General features: G+C 35.6%; 1 long non-coding RNA gene across 1 annotated transcript in view; it reads left to right on the top strand.

The window, feature by feature from the left end:
- Window positions 1-1,728: 1,728 nt before the first annotated feature.
- Window positions 1,729-8,139, top strand: part of LOC130584443 (uncharacterized) — a 22,596-nt gene continuing 16,185 nt past the window's right edge. The window contains exons 1-2 of the long non-coding RNA XR_008966509.1: window positions 1,729-1,942; window positions 4,704-4,926. This is a non-coding gene — a long non-coding RNA (uncharacterized LOC130584443). The remainder of the gene's footprint in view (window positions 1,943-4,703; window positions 4,927-8,139) is intronic.

Genomic DNA, 8,139 nt, shown 5'->3' with positions numbered 1-8,139 from the left:
CAGCAAATAAAAGCAAGAAAATATTCTGRTTGTCCTGAACATTTTAGAAGTACAACTATTCAAATAAACGTAGCAAAATTAAATTGGAAGTTTTGAGGAAAAAAATTGTTCTGTTTCAGTCGTGAGTGAGTTATACCTCTGGCCATTTCATTGATCTGTAATTCTGTAAAATTTACCATAGCATTATTTAACAAGGAAAAGATGTCTACAAGATGCTCGTATGTATGTGTTGACAGTATGGAAATACACACAGTAAAAATTTAAGGAAGTCTTCTTATCATTTTCTCCAAAGGTTATTATCAAAGTTCCAGGATGAGGATCTAGGCAAAAAAAAAAAGTAATGGATTCAAATGGTACGTAATTAAAGTAATGATAAAATAGTATGGTAAACTCAGGTGGGTAAGACACATAAGCTTATTAAGAGATTATGGTGAGAAGAAAAATATGCTTTATGAATCATTGTATTGCTTACCACTGAAAAATCAACTCATATCAACAGTTGCTACGCTGTGGTTTCATATACATTTCCTGCACTGTGATCTTTGAGACATCCCAGTGTGGTCATCACAAATTAGGCTGAAACTAGTTTGCAGTTGAGTTTAACCCCTTTAACTGAGCTTTAAGGCACCATAAAAAGTGGTGCCCTCCATGTGTATTTTTGACTGAAAATTTCAAATCTAATATATATCATGAATCAATTATCCTTACCTACTAAGTGGTTAATTCCTTGCCTAATTCTCTTGCTGTGTTAAATTTCTTATCTTGTGCAATTTCCTCTCAGAAATTTTTATAAAATGTGTCAAAATRTATGAGTCTTGCAAAAATAGTCTCAAACATTTATGATAAATTTATTTAGTATTATTATTAATTATTCAAAGAAATAATTCCTCTTCAAATTGTATTACACCTCCATTCGCTCAGTAGACATACACAGGTGACATAGAGTATTTTTTAAAAATGAGTTGAGAGTAACATGTCTGATTTTATCTCTTTATGATCAAATCCATACAGTTGACCGCGTAAATGCAAACATTAATATGTTACAGTAATTTATTGCTATACCTATTTTTAATTTTTTTAACAGAAAAGATACAAGATTTTGCCATGGCAATTGATCTGAAAACCCTGATATCTCCTTCTATAGTTTCTCTTCTTTTCTCACAGGATTATATTCCTACTCTCTGCATCTGCAATATTAAAATGAATTAAATAGTTCAGTAAAAGATTTGTTAGCATTTTCAAATCCATTCTCTTTTTCATGTAGGATTCCACATGATCAAATGCTACATGGTGGTGATGTTATTTGCACATATTACTCATGATTTCTGGATCTCATTAGTCATAAGCTAAAATGAGACCATTATATCTTATTTTTGTAGATTCTCACTGTAGAATGCAACTAAATGTCATAGCAAATTTTATTTACTTTTTGATGCAAAAATGACTGAAATCAGTGTCTCCATTTATAGTTTAAAAAGAATGATGGTCTCATAGAGTCATGCAAAAGGTTTCTAGTCCACCTGGTGCCATATTGGAGTAGGGAAAATTAATTTCAAGGGAAGGATGAAAACACATGTAATTGACAAGTATTACAATACTTCCTCTGTGTCAGTGCTAAAATGAAAATTAACAAGGAGCTGTCTTCTTCTCTGGGTTCTTCTCTGGGTTGTCCTCTGGGTTCTTCTCTGGCTGGTCATTTGGCCATTTCTGAAGCGATGTTTAAGCTCCAGAATGATACTGGGATATTTGGCATTGGATTCTGCTGAAGAACCATTCTGATTGTCCCTGAATTTTGACCTGTGAAAATTCAAACATGTGATTTTTGTCTGAAAGATTCTATGGAAAAGTGAGGCAACTGATCAGTTGCTACTTAAAGTTGTTCATTCATATTACAGGTGTTCTCTTATTCATGTGAAGATTAACTACATTTCAAACAGCTGCAGTAAGTATTTCATAGTATGATACAATACAGTCTATCTAAAAGTAAAGCTGTAGTTAAAGACTTAAATAGGGATATAACTCCTTTTATGCTCTTGACTAGATCTTATTCAAACGCAGAGCCATTGATCCATTCCTTTACTTCCAAATGYTTAGATAAAACTCATTGATTGAAAATTAAATCACATTAATAAATGAGATTTGAAGCCATTTCATTAACAGGAGTCATTCTCCTTCTGTCTTCTAGTGTGGAAGACCAATGCATAATGCTTTAATCTTCATTGAAATCTCTATGTTTTACTGTAAAACAAGTCGTATGTGACATGATCAGGATCTGTTTCTGGTCTGTTCATTTCAAAGGTTGAAATATCATTTAGAAGAACCCAAGCAAAGTATAACATCTTAAATCAGGCACTGGGGACTGCCTAGCTGTGACGTAAGAGTCTGGTTAGCACTGATATGACTAGGAAGTAAAAGATGTTGAGTATAATAGCTCTCATTTTACTTAACAGTTATGCTCTGGGAAGCAAATCTGTTRGAGAACCATTAAGAGTACTGTATTAAGACATTTCACCTGTAAAAAGTTAGTAAAGATGCCATGCAGAATATGTAAAGAAAAAACAGTGTACCATGAGAAGTACTAACATGGGGGCCAGAGCAGGGTTTCCATGTTGTCTGAACACGTCCGGGATATCTCTGTGTGTAAAGGGGATAAACACTTAAGCCTCTTTACAGTTTGCAAACACAGACACCAGAACTGTGCATGCCAATATTTGCAATTGGTATTACAGACTAAAAAATTGATGTACACACACATACTTGAGGGCATATTTGCATTGTGCAGTGGTGCGTGTTGCAGAGATCCCTCTGCTCACAGCAGCCAAGGTAAATTCATAATAGGAAGTAGTGTCACTGCATTAATATGAAGTTGCACCTAAGAGAATTTGCTTTTCTCGGGGGCATTGACACTGCAATATTGTGTTTGGGATCAGAGCTCTACCTAGAGCTATACAATGCCATAGGGTTATAGCAGCACTGTGTAAAACCAGCTGAAATCTGGGGTCTGTTATGCAGTGCCTTAGTGACCCAAATCAACAGTCAGTCTTTAGAAGCAATTGGTGCTTGCAGGCATAGAAAAATAAATGATACGATTAGTCAGAAAGTGGGTGATATTGAGGGCTATGCTGAGCACTATCTATAAGCCCTCAAAGGAAGCTGTCGGTGATGCACAATCTCAAATCTGTATTAGTGTACTCTGATGGACACAGTTCTTCTAAATGACTTTATTTGTTTGTCTGTAATAAYATAAACTACAGACTGTGTGTAAGTGGAGATGTATGTATTTATAGATATAGTTACCATCAGTGAGTTTTGCCAGAAGTTCTATTATTAGTGGAAGACATATAGTTCTTTCTCTACTGGACCCTTGAGTATATATCCTTATCTTAAATCTGTAGCAGACTTTCTTATTCAAAAAAAAATGCATGGAGGATATAATTAAATGCATACAAGCATTTGGATAAACATGGAAAATGAAACAAAATCTTTTGGTCCATGTATAATTCAAGACGCAGAGAGCATAACTAAATTTACAGCAGCGGTATGTAAGTTAGCAGAGACCTCTTTAGTATTTCAGTTCAAATTTTGCCATTCACATTAATAATTAAAGCTTCTGTTGTGTCAGCCTTCTTGAAGGGAGAACACATTGCATGGGGGTATCTGTGTASACGTGTTCAATTGCTATTATAAAGTAACTTAAAAGATCCTTTTCTATATTTAGCACTTCAATTTACAAACTTGAATAATAGTACAGCATAAACACTTTAACTTATGGAAGATGTTGAACAAAATACAGGGAGGTACAAATTTGCCACAAACTAATTTCATTTCGAAATTCAGATAAGGTTTATAAACATCAAAGGACTTCTGTCATTTCTTCAAGACCTTATTGCAATAGCAGGGATTGGAATCATAATCACTTATGATGCTCACTTATGTAGTTTTTAATATGAGGCTCTATTGTCTTCAGAGTTTTTACCTATTGTTTTATTTTTATTTTAGTAAATTTTATGCAAAGCTTATATTTAATTTTATAAAGTGTTATTACATTTGYAAGGTCAAAACATTAGGAGGTATTGATGTTAAGACCATCCGTGCAGTTCCATTAGATAGTCTTAAAATACATGGGTGAAATAACATGTTTCTTTGAGGGTTCTCACTTTTTTTGGACAGAGCTTAGACAATGAGTATCTTTTCAGTCAATTGTTCAATTATTTTTATCTATGTGTCCTAACGCTTTGTTTCTGTGTGTTGTTCACTCAGTGAATGCAGAGTTACCAATTTCTCAGTTGTGTTTCAATGCCCATCACTGAAGTCCCTGAGAAGTTCATTGATACTGGTGCATTGCTTTTGAAAATGTTTTTAAGTACTTGGGGTATATTATTTTTGTTTTACATATTGCTAAATAAGACACAGTAATTTTGGGGGACAAAGAGTCTAACACCCCTAGGACTGATTTTTCAAAATATTGAACTTTATTTTGGTAGCTGCATGTTAATGTGTGGTCTTCAGATAGAACTGCGAAGGTCCTGTAGTTGTGCAGCTGAGATCAGCTGAGCACAGCATCAAGAAGAAAAGAAATCACCACATATGAAAATTCCAGTTTAAAGGGATGTGTACAGTGTCAAGAAAGAACTATTCAAAATAAGGAATAATTTGAATTCATTTTCATATTGTAATATTAGTGTGCCATTTTCACTCTGCAGTAGCCAAATTCTCCAGACAATGAGGACTACCACCAGCCACGATGCTCACAGCGTGCTCTCAGTCARCCTCGAATCCGGGTTCAGCTCCCTGCAGCAGGTGCCTGATTTGCACACAGTCCAGTGGAGAGCAGCAGGATCCAATCACAGCCTCGGGATTGTGCAATACTGCATACGCACAAAGATGGCACATGGCGACTTCAGATAGCCTGCACTCCCTGCTCACGTAAGTAACCCTTCCTCTGTGAGTCTGAGTAGGCAGAGGAGAGCCACTTATGAGAAATTCTCATGGGCTCTGTGTTGGGAGTTATCACACACTCTGGGTTTTAGATATATTCTCTCTAAATATGCATCATGGAGGTGACTAATTGGTCTTGCAGGGTTTGCTAAGCTGAGCTGTCAGCCTCCTTATCATTTTGCAATGCTGAAGTATGATATAAAACAAGAATGCTGTCAAACTTGAGCAGCTAGACTTGTACTGTATTGAACATTCAATACGTCAGTGGATGAATTTTCTGTTGACCTTTTTATAGTCAGCTTTCGGCTTTATTGATCTGAAAACTATGAAAATCCTTATCTGCTTTGGTCCATTGCTGCAAATGGCTGAAAACTGCTGTTGCATGTTCATGTTTTGAAAAAAAGGATTGTGTGGACTGAGCTTTCTTTCCATGACCTGAAAGAACTTGCAGATTTAGGGATGAAGAGAAGATTATTCTGCTCTTCTCTGTAGCCACCATCAAAGCAAACTTTATCCATGGCAGTTTGGCTGTCAGTCTTCAGTAGGAGAGTGATGTTGCAAGCTGGTAATGATTGCTGCAGCTGTTGTCTAATTTTGAGTGTACATCTTCTAGCTCTTCTCACTGCTTTGAGTGACAACAATATTTCTGATTAAATGAAGGCAGAGTCTGAATTATTAATAATGAATTGAACAGGGAGAATCACATGTAGATTTCATATCTGAAGCCAGTTTTTGTGAGCTGTGKATTAGGAAAGTAAGAACACTGTTTGGAATCATGCTAGAAATCAAAATAATGATTTTTCCAGGTTCTGTGGAGAAAGTGGATTCCAAGTGTCACATTCATTTAGATTGATTTTATTGTGGATCATCCACCGTAGCCACTACGCTAAAGTGGAATGTGTGGATTTTCTTGGTCAAATTGTATCTCCCTGATATTTTTGTCCTTCATTCTATTATCTTAAGACTTATTCTGTGTTCTAATACATGCTTATGGGCTGATGCTTTTATACAAGTACAGACTAGAAGAGCTGTGATTCCTTTTATATAACACAATAAAGTGCRGTTATCTCTTGTTTATATTGCTCTTAATAAATTAGGAATGTTGTTGAAGTTTCTGGAAAAAATTTTGGACACTACTGTTAGAAAACACTGCACAATATAAAATRAAATATGCAGTAATTAATGCAGCAAATGCAGGCCTAAACTGACAGTCTTACAATCTCTAAGCCGTGGATGCTTAAGAGATTTGAAGAAATTATCCATTGTAGAACTAATTACATGATTCATGGAAATTGCTGCAAAAAATATTTCTGCAAAAAGCTGGCTTTTTTGAAAATTGAAGGTGAAGTAGGGTTTCTTCTTGAAATCTATCTCAGATTARTGTTGACACAAAGGGCTGTTTTGCAATATTAGCCTTATCAATGTAATAACATTTTTGATAGAGCAAATATTGTCATGARATGAGGAGACATCTTTTTCTGTCTTTGAAGCATAAACAAATAAATTAGTCTACTATAATCTAAGAAAGAAATAGAAAAGTTTGATATATGTTTCATAGCACACAATGGGCTCTTAAGCCTTCTGAAACAAGCAAAATCCAGAGGTTCATCTCCATTTTGTGTTTCTGTCCAGCAAGAAGAGAAACAGGAAAAGTGAGTTTGTTTTTATGGTGTGGATCCTGCAGTTTTGGAACTCCTTTGTATGCTCATTYGTTCTCTCTGAATCATTCTTGCAAACAGGTGGGGAGCGCTTTCTTTTCTTGCAGGTTTTGGATTGAATTCAAGGCTCCAGGAAACTCAAGTCTCTTATTCTGTGAAATTTCAAAGCAGTTTTCAGCACATCTTGGTTTTCTTCCACAGAAGGAAACCTGCCCGTGAGTTCCATGCTGTGTCAATGATATTCTAAGCCCTACATTTCTTGACTCAAAGACTTAAAGCCATCAGGTGATCATTTTTGTTGAATCAGACCTCCTCTATTTCCCAGACTATGCTCTCATACACATTTATCCTGTACTTTTTCCATGTAACGTACCAATTTACATTTAGAGCAAATCGTTTAGGCAAACATCCCTTGTTGGCTCAGAGATTCCCGATGACAGAGAATTGCCTGCATCWGTTGAAAAGCTGTTTTAGCTGTTATATACTCAACACTGCTAAGTGACAGAGTCTTACTTTTCTAAAGGAAGAGTCAAGGAGGGAAAGCCTACGCTACATACAACAGCAGCCGAAGCATTTCCCAGCAGAGSACTATGTCAGTGTGCTTAGAGCTTTTTGTCAAAATTTGGTTAAAAAACTGGTTTTACAGGCTTGTTTTTCATGCAGAGTTTCAGTTTTAGTTTATTTAGAAATAGTCCAGTTTTATCCCACACAAGTAAAGGTGGAGCTGATCAATAAAGAATACTGACTGCAGGTGAAAAACRTGAGAGAAGCCTTTTGCTGTATTAGGGATTGTTTGGGTTTTGTGTAGCCAGAGGTGTTTTGACCACATTGGAGCTATGCAACAGTCACTTCAGCCTCGTATCTTGGCTCTGTGGTGTACTTCAACTTTGCTGTAACTGCTGAATATCAAAAGGCTTAAATGATTTTGTCTTTTATGATTTGTATAACACTTAGTAAGTACTGAGCTGTTTATACACATTATGGCTTGAAGCATCATCAAGCTAGACCCTCTTTTGAACCAGATTGTCATGGTTCACAATAATTCATTACATTTACACTTGTTAGGGTGGCTAAGGAAATACAAGATGTTTCCTTCATGCAATCACTTACCCTTCTAGTGGTTCCAAGCTGAATTGATTTGTATCACTAAGAGTTCATAAAAAATTTCTACATTTTCTCTCATTTAACATTGTGATATAGTAGATTCTTAAGTAGTAAAAAGAGGTTTCAGGATATCTGACCTATAAAATCTTGGAATTCAATTATACTTTGTCCACTGAGAGATTYCTTTGCAGATATTCACAAACCTTACTATGCTGTTCTCAAAGTAAAGCCTTTTCTCAGCTTACTCTCAACTCTAAAGGAAGTAATGATTATCTCTGTATTTTGCAATCCACTAAATTCAGTGGTTCTGGGAGATGATCTACCTTGATAAACAATTTACTTAGACAATTGTCTTTTACACTAGAGAAACTAGGGGGAAATTCCTTGGGCTTGTAATTTGCATCTTTTTTACTTCTAAACTGAACAAAAGCAGGTTTGG

This window comes from Malurus melanocephalus, unplaced genomic scaffold (genome assembly GCF_030028575.1).
Source record: "Malurus melanocephalus ecotype Western Australia unplaced genomic scaffold, MMel_1.1 scaffold_708, whole genome shotgun sequence".
Taxonomy (NCBI): Eukaryota; Metazoa; Chordata; class Aves; order Passeriformes; family Maluridae; genus Malurus; species Malurus melanocephalus.
The sequence above is the reverse complement of the archived record's forward strand: the minus strand, read 5'-3'. Positions and strand labels throughout refer to the sequence as shown.